This window comes from Mauremys mutica, chromosome 2, assembly GCF_020497125.1.
Source record: "Mauremys mutica isolate MM-2020 ecotype Southern chromosome 2, ASM2049712v1, whole genome shotgun sequence".
Lineage (NCBI taxonomy): Eukaryota > Metazoa > Chordata > Testudines > Geoemydidae > Mauremys > Mauremys mutica.
This window is the reverse complement of record NC_059073.1, coordinates 258,242,813-258,255,829: the sequence shown is the minus strand read 5'-3', so window position 1 is coordinate 258,255,829 and position 13,017 is coordinate 258,242,813. Positions and strand designations below refer to the sequence as shown.

Below are 13,017 nucleotides of genomic sequence, written 5' to 3'. Positions count from 1 at the left end.
TTTGATCTCTTAATATTTTTTTGCAGGCTGGGAGAACCATTTCCTACACAGCTCTAAAAATCGACATGTTTTTTATGAGCTAAGCATTTCAGAAGCTGCCTCTTTGGTGTTAATAACCAATTTAAATAGGGCAGTTTATACTGAAAGATGTTGTTCCCTGTGGACTACAGAAGCATTCTTGGACCCGTGCCTTCAATTAAAATAAAGATATCAGCCAAATCCCACCCAGAAGACTTTTATGAATTTTGGGTGCTTATAACATCTGAATAGAATAAACTAGCACACCAAACCCACCCACACTTTTCAGCAGAAGAGAATAAGTGCATAGAAAGAAAAACATCACAAAGATCACCATATATAATACACACAAAACCAGTTACAATAGATACTATTGTCCCACTTTCTACTTATATTTCACAATCATCAGCTTTCAGTTGGTTGCTTTCTTGATTATATTAATCTGTTGCCTGATCTTCAAGCAGGGGCAATGTTTTGTTTTCATTCCAGTTATTTATTATTTATATATTTGCAATTGTAGCTCACTTTCTAAAGTGACATCTGTTACTTGGCTGCTGAAACATTTTCTTATCTGGTAACATAAATCACACAATGGCCTTCCTTCCATTTCCCCTGGTAATGACAAATGTCTACTTGACTTTTCTTAGTGAGGCACCATCTGCTTGGGCTATATACTTCATTATCAGAAGGATGTTATAAACATCTCTCTTTAGACCAAGTGGAAGATCACTTTTCATGATATCTTTCATTAGCCTGAATACACTCCAGCCCCTTCAGGTTGTTTTGATCTATGTAAGTGTTGAGAGCTCTACCTTTTTCAAAGATATTCCTATCTGTGATGATAGCTCTTAAGTGTAGGAAACTGAAGAAGATCTTTTCGAGATGGACATTAAACATCATGAAGACAAAATACAGGTACTTCTTCCTTAGATCATATCTGCCACCGACTGAGGAACAATTATGAAATAATAGTACCAGTTCTCCAGGGCTACTTTTCTTTTTTGTTTCAACATATATATTGTGATTAATTTTGTTACCTCCTCTGCCATTAAGCTCTAAATTCTGCTTAGGAGCTTTGTAGTGTTGTTAGGGAGAACCTTACAATGTTTGGATGTTAGATTCATTCCAGAAAAGTATCTAGAATTTTGCATGCTTGTCTGAGGCTCATCCAAAGTATTTGAATCTCCTCAATCTGCAAAAACTGGACTGGAAATATTGTTAAGAAGCTTTATTTTAAGCTGTCTGGTTCTTCTATTTCTGTTTGGGCAGGACATGTCGAAAGAACAAAAAGGTAGAAAAAATAATGGCAGTAGAGTGACAAGTTAACATTTTCTTTTGAACTGCCAAAAAGGCTTGGTTTCAGTCTTGATTGAGGTAAAAATCCTTCTAAACCTAAACTCAAAGTGGATTATTATTTGTTTTATGGTAGCACTTAGATGCCCTGTTTGGGGATTGGAGCCATATTGTTCTGGGCACTGTGCACACACATAATGAAAGGGTTTGTGCATCTCAAGTGCTTTCCCATTTCCTTTTTTTCAGTGTCTGTGCTATTATAACTTTAGCATATCTTCTGTTTAAGCTTATAAGGTCTAATTCATCTGTGGCGTAACTATTGAAATTAGTTGATTCATCCTAGGGATGAATTTGGCCTGGTATGTCAGTATTACACCTACATGAACAGTGGGGAAAAAATCCACAAACACTTGTTTAAAAATTTAAGTATATTCATGGGAATTAGGCCACTTCCTATTTTATCCTACATCTTGCTACATCCGAGGCTCTTGGTGTGGAAATTCGACACATCCTGGGAGTCACAGGTAATATAAGCACACTATGTCTGTGTTCTGTAGAGCTTGCCCTTCCTGAAAGGATTGAAAAACCATAGCTAGAGACTAGACCATTCATAAGTCCTCTGCCCTGTCTCCCACCCAACACCCAGAAAAAAGTGAAGAGCATATAGAAATAATTTCAACTGAATTTTGTATTAAATTTACCATGATGTGTGATGGCTTTCAGTGCTGCTCCAAAGGATGTCTGAAAGTGACTGGTATTTTTTGCAAGAATAACATAAAGCCCATTGATTAAAAGTATAATATTTTGACCTTGAATTAAAGCAGCCCCTTTGATAGTGTGGAAAATTTAATTTTTGTTATCATGGTCAGACAATAATGTGTTCTTTCATTTTCCTTTCAAAGCCGTTCTTCCCTTGCAGGGAAAAACACAGAGCACCAGGATCCTGAAGGAGCAGACCCACCTACTGTAGGCAAAGAGAAACAATCCAATGAACTGATGGAAGAACTTCTGGATAAAATAAATCAGCAGACAGAGTTCCAGAATGACCAAGTGAGTATATAACGGATAAGGATGAAGGAAGGGTGGAAAGAGACAAAGAGGTTACACATCTTGAGGAGAGATTGGTGGACATACTCATTGGACATGACTGCAGATTGAGGGAGGAAGGCAAAGCGCAGTAGAATAAACTGTTCGAGTGATTATTTGTGCTCATGGCTTCCAGATTACTGTTTCCACGACCCCCTTCTACACCTGCTTCAGCCCTACTCCCTGAGTTCCCTCCATATTATTGTGTCCTGCAGACTGTGCAGCCTTTGGACAATTCAGGGGCTGGTTGGACCATGTCACAGGCAATTAATAGCATATGGAATGGAATTTGCCCATGATTTTGGCTACATCTTTGCAAGAAACAGAGTGCAGTATAGGGCAATGATTCTTCACTGGAGCTGAAAGAATTTCGTAATCCTGTAGAGGCTTCCACTGTATTTTACATGAAAAGAGAGCCATTCAAAGACAGGTGACAATCTTTTTTCTTTTTTTATTCCCAGATATTCTACCACCAGCTGGTCTTCAGCATGGGATGAAGTAAGGAAGAACTATTCCAAAACTCTCAACATACTGCAATGTTCCAACTAGAATGGATTTTTCATCAGAGACTTCTGTAATTTTCTGGAAACAGCTTTCTAGAAGCGAACACCACCATCCTTCTTGAATAAAAAAAGTCAGCAAGGGGTAAGCAATTTCCCTCTTCCCCTATTCTTTGAATTCTCTTTGCTCAGGACAAGATATGTATCTTTTTAGGATAACCAAGGTTTGTAACGTGCTTTACTTCTTATACTAAGTAATAAAGGTCACACACAGAGTAATGTTGGTAAGAAGTTTATTTCCCGGCCCCGGTCAGATGACATAGGTCAAGGTTACCAAGGTCAAACCCAGTCACATGACGTGTCAGTTTCTACTGTCTCAATTAGCTTCTGGTGAAGCAAATACAGCAAAAGTTAAGGGCTGTTTTTCTTTAGCACAGAATGTTTTCGTGCTTTTTGACAACTCCTATGCCAGCACATGTGGTGGTGCATGGTCTGCTTTTAGTTTTTAAACAGTCATTCACAGTTCATTGTATATACACAATACATTATATTTGCTGAGACCAAAGTCTAAGGTGAAAGTGTTGAAGTACATTTTTCACATGATCTCCATAATTTTCAAGAAAAATTTACTTGAGTTGCATGCAGCATAGAGACATTGATTTTACTTTTAAATCTGCTTACTTGAGGGAGGGATGTGTTTTGAAGTTACAGTTTCATAATCTGGAACCAGCAAGTACATCTGTTCTTTTGCAGATAAAGGGCAGTATGGTCTGAATCAATTTAAGTCAGCCATTATTTTATCACATTGTTGGTATCCAGCTTTTGCCTTAACTTTTGAATATTGGAGGTGACAATGAAAAAATGAAAGATTCCTTTCCTTCTTTAGGATTTAATTTGTTGCTTATTACTTGTTATACCGTCATCTTACCTTCTTGCTATTTGGCCAGCTTTCTCAGCTCAATTTTCTGAAATCATATATTGTCTGAGGCATGTACACGGATAGAAATATTCATACAAAATATCTGTTCTTCAAAAGAAAAACTGATTAAGTGCTCTTATTTCCATTCTTTCTACAGAGCCTCCTTCTCAGCATTATCTCAGTCTGCAGAAGTATAAGAAGGTAACAATCACAGCTGTATTTACATAGTACTGCACTATGCAAGCTGAGAAGCACTTCATAAGAAAACATGGCCACTTCTGAACCCCAAATAATATTTTGAACTTGCTAAGAAACCTTTCCATTCTAAACCTCCCTACCCCAGTTTAGGAGTGCCAAATCATTTCCTCTGTTCATCAGAAGTGCCAATATTCTCTGTTAGTACCTCTTGACTAGATCCATGTCCTGTATTTCAAAAATCAGCCCCAACCCTTCTTTAGGCCAAACCTCCCTGTAATGCAATTGTCTTCAACAGAAACTTCAAAATGGATCAACATCTAAACACCTTTTAGTCACAAAGATCACAGACACAGTTAAATGTTTCTGCAGTTCATTGGTCATGTCCTTTCAAAACTAAGGATCCAATCTGGCACGTTTACTAGCACTCACCCATGGGAGCCATATCATCGGCATCAAGGATGGCCTTCCAGTTAAGGTACATGATGGGAACTTAGATCTGGGTTCTCGTTCAAGCTCTGGCAGTGATTTCCTATGTTTCTTTGGGCAAATTGTTTAATTTCTCTCTGTCTGAGTTCTTCTTGTGTAAAATGGGAGTTCTAATCTTTCCTTACTTTGTAGGTTTGTTATATGGCTAAGTCCACAATTTTTTTGTGATGTATGAAGGCATTATGGTGATAGGTGCCATAGAGTAACTTAGAAATAAACAACATGCATGAGGAAGAGTTGCAGATTTAAACCGTAAATGAAAATCTCTGCTAGGTCTGTAAATTGAAAGAGGCTTTTCTGACCAGAAAGATTAACCTGATATCATCAATGCACTGCACACTGCTACTGTCAAATCACAGCACTATGGGAAGCTTCTAAATTAAAAATTGATGGATTCTGCACATTCACAGAAAAAAAAGACACATTGTAGTTAAATGAAAGTTATTGAGTTGAAGTTAATTTTTCCTTCCGTTTATGTTAATGGCCTTTCTGCACTTTCACACTTGCTCGGTTGTGAGGGACCATTCCAGAGAAGTCTTGCCAAATATTTACTGTTGACAGCAAAATCATTGTAAATTCAAATTATACAAGCCTTATGTATACCATCAAAGCTTGGGGGAAAGAGTCATGGAATTCATCCCCACTCGCTGTCACTACTTTAAATTTAAGCTCTGAGGCCATGTCTACACTTAATGGTGGATCAGCACTGCAGCAAAGACCCACTAAGTCAATGGCAGAGCACTCTCTTGTCAACTCCGGTACTCCAGCTCCCTGAGAAGAATAAGGTAAATTGGCAGGAGAGCATCTTCCATCAACACAGCACGCTGCAGTAAGTCGACCTAAGCTACGCTGACTTCAGTTATGTGAATAACGTTAACTGAAATAGAATAACTTAGGTTGACTTACTGTGGTAGTGTAGACAAGCCCTGAATCTTGATGACTTCCAGAGGAATTTCCAGTTGCACATTCCCTAATCTGTCTGAAGAGGTGCTAGTGGCCAGACTCACTTTGTTTGTAATGTGGTAGGGGTATCTATCTGTAAATAACAGATAATAGAAGCTGTAGCTCTTTTTTTGCTGTTCACACTACTCTTTAAGCATAAATATGTCTAGGAAAAGCACAGCTGAGATTTTCAAACCAGTAAATGAGATCTAACCACATTTCTTCCATTGAAAAGTATGGAAATTATGGGTCTAACTCCCCTACACTGCTTTGCAAATTTCAGCTACGGTATATGCTTATTTCCCAGACAGCATGAAAAGTCTACTGCTCATATGTCAGTGGTTGTTGGACAAGTCTGCAGTCATTGACCAGGATTTATAAGAACAAAGCTCCTCATTCCCAGTCATTTGTTTCTATGCATACCACAGTCTCTGGAAATTCTTGGAAATCTGTATAGAGTATGTTTATGCTTCATAATCTATGAGCAAAGTCCAACATGAATAAATTAAATTACCCCATGTGTAAGGCTATGTTGTGGTATTAAGTGCCAGTTTTGAAATACAATGACTTTTGTCATTCAAAACTGAATAAGTGAAGTGGTTTATCCAACTCCTAACGAACATATGTGGAGAGTTATTCGATTAAATTTTACCTGTTTAATTTCTTCAGTATGTAAAAATTGATAAGTGTTCTGTCCACATTTGTGCAAGTATATTTTCTTTTTAATTTAGCTTGTTCAAAGGTCATTAGATGTTACATGTACTGGATCAATAACTGATATGAGAATCTGTTTATCTTACACTGCTCTACAGCCAAAATGCTTCTGAAATAAATGTAGTCAAACGTTACTAATTCTGGGTCACTGAGAACAAAAATGATGCTTAAAATTGTTGATTGGCTCTAGTTTTCAAGTTATGCTATTGGGTCAGTATATACGACCCTTGACTTGGGAATAGCGGAGGATAAGTGAGTTATAAAGGGAAGGGATCTCAATTTAAACCAGAAATGACTAAAATACATCTTTGACTGGATCTATGAATAAATCTATGACTGGGTTTGGACAGTACTTGCTTTTTAGGCAAAACAATGAATGATACAATCTGAAGCTGGTATTGCGTCATACATGATATGAATTGCATCATGTTATTCCTAGAAGTCATGGATGATGCAATCATAACAAAGCTTATATCACTCTGCTGAACAAATTGCCCTATATCAACTCTAGAAATCATACAGTGTCGTGCTCTCTTATTTGTCAGTGTTTGATTTTGCAAGGGACACATTTCTGTTTAGCCAAAGTGAGCAGAGATGCCTCGTACTTGTGTGAACAGTGCAGATAACTTCTGCTATGTTTGTGGTGAAGTGACTTTTGCATCACAAAAGCGCAGTATAACCACTATGGTTAAGAAAGCCTATCACCTTTATTTTGGCTGCAAAATTGGAGATCAGGACAAGAGGTGGGCCCCACCCATATGCTGCAACACTTGTGCAACAAATCTTCGCCAGTGGTTGAACAGGAAAAGGAAATCTATACCTTTTGCAGTGCCAATGATTTGGAGAGAGCCAACAGATCATACCAGCAATTGTTACTTCTGCATGGTGCCTCCAGTTGGGAAAGGTGTGTCAAAGAAGAAAAAGTGGACTGTGCATTATCCAAACATTCCATCAGCTATACGCCCAGTACCCCACGGAGAAGGACTGCCGGTTCCTGATGCATCAGAATCATTCTCACTTGAGTCAGACGAGGAAGAGGAAGAGGATGAAACTTCTGGTCCTGAACCATCAATGTCACAGGACCCACATTTTCTCCCATCCTCCTCCTCTGAACCACACCTCATAACACAAGGTGAACTGAATGACCTTGTCAGGGATTTGGAACTACCCAAGAGTAAGGTAGCGCTGTTGGGATCCAGACTACAGCAGTGGAATCTCCTGGCAGGTGATGTTAGGGTTTCCATGTTCCGTGACCGTCAAAAGGATCTTGTCCCATTCTTCTTCATGGAAGGTGATCTTGTAGCCTGCAACAACATCAATGGTGTGATGGCAGTCCTCAACATCGTTCACGATCCAGATGAGTGGAGACTGTTCATTGATTCATCGAAGACGAGTCTTAAAGCTGTTTTACTGCATAATGGCAATGTTTTGCCATCAATTCCAGTTGGTCATGCAGTCCATCTGAAGGAAACCTATGGCAACATGAAACAACTTTTGAGGTGCATAAACTATGACCAACATCAGTGGCAGCTTTGTGGCGATTTGAAGGTTGTTGCTCTCTTGCTTGGTCTGCAGACTGGATACACAAAGTACTGCTGTTTTCTCTGCGAATGGGATAGTCGTGCAAGAGATTCCCACTACATCAAGAAAGATTGGCCACTCCGACAGTCATTGGGAGGAAAAGTGTTCAGCATCCACCACTTGTTGAATCAAGGAAGATTTTGTTACCACCCTTACACATCAAGCTGGGTCTGATGAAGAACTTTGTCAAGGCTATTGACAAAACACAAGCAGCTTTCAAGTACCTCCGTGGAAAATTTCCAAGGTTAAGTGAAGCTAAGATAAAGGAAGATGTCTTTGTTGGTCCTTAGATTCGTGAACTTCTTCGAGATGATGCATTTGACCATGCACTGCGTGGCAAGGAAAGACGGCATGGAAAGCCTTCCAGTTAGTGGCAATAAATTTTCTCGGAAACAACAAGGCAGGAAACTACAGGTTGTTGGTGGAAAACCTCCTCAAGGCATACAAAAGCCTTGGTTGCAACATGTCACTAAAGATACATTTTTTGCACTCTCATCTAGATTTTTTTCCACCGAACTGCAGAGCAGTGAGCGACGAGGACGGCGAGCGATTTCACCAGGACATTGCAACAATGGAGAAACGCTATCAGGGCAAATGGAGCCCATCAATGCTTGCAGACTATTGCTGGACAGTGACAAGAGATGCTCCATTTAATGAATACAAGAGACAAGCCAAGAAGCGCCGAGTAGACACTGAATAGGACTAAACTATGTACATAATAGTTTTTTGCCTTTTGTTTCATAATAAATTTTATTTATATAACCCTTTTGCTGATTTTTAAAGTGTTACATAAACAGGACAGGTGAAATATTATCATGTAAAGCACCCATAAACAGATGAAAAGACCTAGGTTTACAATTTATGATTAAAACTCTACTATCTACACAATATACATAGACATAAAATGTAAAAACTTAAATAACTTAGAAACAGTAGCCAATCAGTTGTTTTAATTGTCATATTTGAATTCAGCACATCAAAATACATAATAAATAGCACATTTTATCTCTGAAGCAGACGACTTTTCAAAAATTGTAGACCAGTGTAATAGGCATCATGCCATAGAACCGGGTGATAATGGACCCTTTCAGTACAGCTCTGATGCAACACTTCATTCATTTCTGAGCACCTTGTTACCATGCCATGTAAGTTCTTGATAAATTGCCAGGAGCGCAGAGTAAGAAAAATGATTAGGTAGCTGAAGGGATGGACTTATGAAGAAAGTTTAAGAGTTAAATAAGTATATGATAGCTTGGCAAAGTGATTAATGATCACAGGGAATATGATAAGTCTACCAATATTTGAAGGTACAGTATTTGAAACATCAAGGAGTGATAGGACTTATTTAGGATGGTAGAAAGAAGTAAGAGTGTAAGCCCTCTGGAGTAGAGGATTGACCTTTTTTTATGTCTGTATTTTTGTGTGGCCCCAATCCCAATTTGGAAGTTTAGTACTCCCGTAATACAAATTCGTTTCTATTCTGTTCTACATAGGATCTTATATTGTAATGAGCACTGTAGATTCTAAGTGTCCTCTTGTAGTTTATTAAGTAACATGCCTACACCTCTGTCATGTGTTTGCTCCCTCATCTTCTCCCAAATATTTACTAATAATAACTAGGAGTAATGGAATTAAATGATGAAAAGGCCATTTAAACTGTCAAGGGAGGGGAAATCTTCTCAATTGTTAGAGCAATTAAACTGTAGAACACTCTCCCAAAACATTGAAAGTCCCATCTCTTGGGACCTTAGGAACAGGCTGGACAAAACATCATAAATATACAATTGGTAAAAATTTTACACTGGCTGAGAGAAGAAATAGATCTGACAGGGCTTATTCATCTCGAATTTCTATGATAATAAAATACCTTAACTTTTAAAAAATGTATCTGGTTTAGACTGGTATTCATGTACTTTCCCCGAGTCATCTGAAAAAATGTGCAAATGAAAGAGGGATTAGATAAAGCTGCTATTGTGTTAAATTATTCCTCCCTGCTCTTCCTCACACCACAATCCCTCAGGAGGAAGCAAATATTTCAGTACATTACAAATAGAGAGACAATATTTCCTCCAGAAGCAGGTTCCTTTAGGGAAGGGGATATGTTCAGAGACTGCCAGCCCCTTCCTTGCTATACCCACCATGTCAGGGCCCGGGCTTCAGAAGCCTTCATTCCCCACCCACCAACCACATGGTGGTGACCACTGTGAGAGAGCCCACACAGAAAAGTTTGGGACTTCCTTGGAGTTTGAACCCTGCTTTTATCATGGTCTGAGTCCTCACCCTCCTGCTGGCCCCACCCTCCTTTTTTCTCCCCTTCTACCTCCCTCAGTCCATCATCAGCTCTCCCTTCTTACACCCTCTCTGCTCCCTCTTTTCCCCCACTACTGCTCAGCTTCCTTTCCATTCCTTCCCCATAAAAATTTCCCACTGTGATGGGGCGTGCAACCCACACTAGCTCAGCAAGAGCTGGGTGGGGCCAGATGGGTCCAAGCTACTAATTAGGCAGCAAGCCAGGGAGCTAATTGAGGAGCAGTGGGCTCACCTGGGCAGGAACGGGGGTTAGGGGGCTGCAGAAAGCCAGGTAGCTGGCTACAAGGCAGAAGGGGCAGTGACAGTCACTCCCTTGAAAGGGGGAGAAGTGTTTGAGGCTGCAGGAAGGCAGGTTGCAGAGACTCCCTGAGAAGAGGGAGTGGAGAAGCTGGTGAATCTGGGGGAGGAGATAGGTAGCAAAAGAGCAGTACAGGCCTCGGCTTCATGTTATAGGGTCCCTGGGCTGGAGCCCAGTGTAGAGGGTGAGCCTGAGTTCCCCTACCTGCCACTGGTTAGTTGCTCAGTGCGCAGGAGATTCCTGCCAGAGAGCTGGTCTGGAAAGACTGTGATTTCCCTGAAAGGGGAGGGACTTAGTGACCTGGCTGGAGGGCCAAGCCACAGATTGGAAGTGGCAGCATGGAGAGTGAGAGGCTGCATACAGAGAGAAGATGGATGGAGAGACTGCTGAGGAGAGCAATGCTGAGAGACAGAGCTAATTCCCAGAGCAACCAGCAGGCGGCACCACTAGCAGAGAGTGAACCCCATCACACCCACTGTAACTAAGACCATAAAAGATCCTGGGCCTAACATAATGTGTGCTGAACAACACTTTGACCACTTACCTGCTTGAAGTATGCTTTCTCCTACCCTTCTTCTGTCTTACCTATTTTGAGCCTTATCCTGCAAGTTTGCATACACAGCCAGATTCCTGCTGCATATGCAGAACACCACTGATTTGAGCTCTGCATGGATGTAGAAGCCAAAAAAGATATTATAAATTGAGAGACTGGGATCTCAGATTATAAACTCTTCAGGACAAAGATTGTCTATTTCTAAATGTTTGTACAGTGCTTAACTATCATCATGGTTCCCCAGTCAAGGCCTTTAGTTACAGGAATACAAATAATAATTTTATTCTGTGAAATTATCCAAATATTAAATTTTGAAGAAAGGTAGTATTGCAATAGTTAATATACTCCTCTTCAAATAAACTAGGTTCATTTAAGGCAATATTAAATTGGTGGTGACGTAGTGATGAAAACCATGTGCCAATTTTTAAGTAGCAATGCTAAAAATCTCAAAAAAAAAAAGAGCTACCAAAGAGTTAAATAATAAATTAAACAAGGTTACGTGGAAGACATCTCCTCACATAATACACTGTATGGACACTAACGCATCCTAAGCACCTGAGATATGATAAAGTCCCTCTAACAGAGGTTTGCTTTCTCTGAAAACATCAAACAATTTTTGTTCTTTAAGAAAAGGCTTCTGAGATCCCATTAGGCACCCAGCTTTGGAAAGAACTGCTTCTCTGCCCAGCTCACTGTTGTCAAGGGAAAGGCCAGATCGCCATGCTATTGTGTTAGTTCACAAAAATACCACATGACCTGTTAACATGCCTGACTCTCTTTGTTTAATTAGGAAAGACGTCTGACAGGAAGCCCAAGAGAAAGCTTCCATCTGCTGGGGCTTCTGATTTTCTCAACAGAGCCCCTGCCCTCTATAGCCACGTATCTGTGAGAAATCAGGGTTGGACAAAGCCTCCCTTTGGCTTTCCACGGCAGCGTCAGGAAATGAAACCATTGAAGATGAGACGGAGAGAGAGAGAGAATCAGTAGTCTGGCTAATACCTAGAAGCACATGATGCCTGGCACCAAAGGACATGCTGAGGAGCGCACGTATCAGCACAAAAACCCTGGGTAATTTAATAACTGGCCCAGAATTTGCTGACTGCTTGTTAATTACTTGAACAATCCCAAATTGTCTGACCAAAAACCTACCCGATGACTCCTCAGCTGTTAGTCCCAGATGACTAATAGCAACAGTACTTGTAATAGTTCCAGGAATGTATTTGTACTGCCTTTGCTTTTCCACAACTCTAGCCAAGCTTCTACACACCAAGAACCCTGAAACATAAAGCCAAAACCTCTCCCTTCTGATACACTCATAAACAACTTTGGCTGTTGATTTAAATGCAGCATCCCCTGAAATACTCCAGAAGAGGTACTCTTAACAGAAGGAGACTATGATAGAAGTGTTCTTAACCTATTGAAGAAATATGGCTTCTCAGTTGTTATTATTAAAGCAGGTAAGGTGGAAAGGGAGAGGTACAAAACCACAGCCTCTGTGAGGAAGATCCTACAGGCAATATTCTGAAAATCCAGCAATGAGAGAAATTATAGGTTTCTCTTTTCGGCCCCACATACCTATGTCAGTAATTGCTTAATGATATGGATCGATTTCAGGAATGCAGGCTAGATATTTTTTCTGAACTGAATGACTAGAAGTGACATAATTACATTTGTATCCTTTCTGAAAGTTGTTTCTCTTTAGAAACTTACACTTGCTCTTGGTATGTAAGAGTCCTCAATGATTTTGCAAACAGAATACAAATAGACAAGGAGCCTTTTCAGATGTTTGTAACCTGCAACAATCTTACCGTTTGTGTTGTCATTTAAGATCCCTAACAAGTTACATTAACTTTTTTGGCCCTCAAGTACCATTCAAGCATTGACATTAGTCATATTCTGAGCTTTGTATACAACGTACCCATATTCTTGAAAGATTATTTTAGCTCCAAAAACAGGTTTTTTTAATTCTTTCTATAATGTTATATCTTTAACCTGTGCTGGGCCAGAGGAGAGAAATTACTTGATACCCTGTTCTTTCTGGTGGTAGGGAGATAAATATCTCTTGTCTTCTTTCTGTCCCTGTTGTCCCTGGAAAGTGTCTGTAGAAGTAAGCAAAAAG

General features: G+C 39.8%; 1 long non-coding RNA gene across 1 annotated transcript; it reads left to right on the top strand.

The window, feature by feature from the left end:
* Window positions 1–2,226: 2,226 nt before the first annotated feature.
* Window positions 2,227–12,810, top strand: LOC123364914. Its single transcript, XR_006577351.1, has 4 exons — window positions 2,227–2,361; window positions 2,859–3,042; window positions 3,974–4,017; window positions 11,689–12,810. It is a non-coding gene; the product is annotated as an uncharacterized LOC123364914 (long non-coding RNA).
* Window positions 12,811–13,017: the final 207 nt, after the last annotated feature.